This window comes from Sinocyclocheilus grahami, unplaced genomic scaffold (genome assembly GCF_001515645.1).
Source record: "Sinocyclocheilus grahami isolate Dianchi unplaced genomic scaffold, SAMN03320097.WGS_v1.1 scaffold109.1, whole genome shotgun sequence".
In the NCBI taxonomy this organism is placed as follows: domain Eukaryota; kingdom Metazoa; phylum Chordata; class Actinopteri; order Cypriniformes; family Cyprinidae; genus Sinocyclocheilus; species Sinocyclocheilus grahami.
Genome location: NW_015505288.1, coordinates 1,415,374 through 1,416,867, shown reverse-complemented (window position 1 = coordinate 1,416,867; position 1,494 = coordinate 1,415,374).

Genomic DNA, 1,494 nt, shown 5'->3' with positions numbered 1-1,494 from the left:
CCGCACGGACTCACTTTCCCTCACAAATTTGAAAAAGCGATAGTGGGAGGATATTTACCTCGCTCACACCGTCACATAACTCTGCGCTTCGTTGTCCATATACTTCCGCGTCACTATTTTGACTTTATATTGACATTTAGGTGATCAGAATGTTTTATTTTTGGTCAATGACAATAAGTATGTCCGCGAATATAAAAAAGGTATCATTTAAAAAATATAATTTAAAACACATGTGATCTTTATATTAATGTTACTTTCATGCAGTTAAAAAACTTTATTAAAAGTTTTATTGTAATAAATTGAATAGGCTAGATGTAAATGTAAAGTGGGGTAACCATCAGGTCAAAAGTACTAAAATAGTACTTTTATAGTGAATATAGTGAAACTAAACCATTATTTTACATTTCATAAAAGATTCCATAAGTATATTTTACAATGTAATGATTCATGATTAAACTATTTGATATTCCATCTTATATAATTATTGCCTAACTGCAGCTATAGCTAAAATATTCCTGCTGAAAAAAAACTATAGAACGATCACAAAAAAATTCTAATGATTTCCACTACATTTACATTTAGTCATTTAGCAGAAGCTTTTATCCAAAGCGACTTACAAATGAGGACAATGGAAGCAATCAAAATCAACAAAAGAGCAATGATATGCAAGTGCTACAACAAGTCTCAGTTAGCTTAATGTAGTACATGTAGCAAGGTTTTTTTAAATTATATAATAAATAAAAAGAAAACAGAATAGAAAAAGAATAGAGCAAGGTAGTATTAGAGGCCTTTTTTGCTTTTGTTAATTGTATAATAAATAAAAAGAAGCTAGTGTTAGAAGCTAGTGGTAGTTTTTTTATGAAAACAAGCAGTTATTAAATGAATAGAGTGCAAGTCTAAAAGGCGCAAGTTTTTTTATAAGAATAGAATTAGAATAGAGAGCGCTAGAGTTAGATGGTCAAATAAAGATGGAAGAGATGTGTTTTTAGCCGATTCTTGAAGATGGCTAAGGACTCAGCTGCTCGAATTGAGTTGGGCAGGTCATTCCACCAGGAGGGAACATTTAATTTAAAAGTCCATGAGCGACGTTCACTTGCAGAATGCAAGCTTCTAGAGGGCACATAACTCTGAAGTAATGAATTTAGGTAAAGGGGTGCAGAGCCAGTGGTGGTTTTGTAGGCAAACATCAATGCCTTAAATTTTACGCAAGCAGCTATTGGTAACCAGTGCAAATTGATAAACAGAGGTGTGACGTGCATTCTTTTCGGCTCATTAAAAATTAATCTTGCTGCCGCATTCTGGATTAATTCTAAAGTTTTGATAGAACTGGCTGGAAGACCTGCCAAGAGAGCATTGCAAAAGTCCAGCCTGGACAGAACAAGAGCTTGAACAAGGAATTGTGAAGCATGTTCCGAAAGAAAGGGCCTGATCTTCTTGATGTTGAATAAAGCAATTCTGCAGGTCCGGGCAGTTTTAGCAATGTGGTCTGAGAAA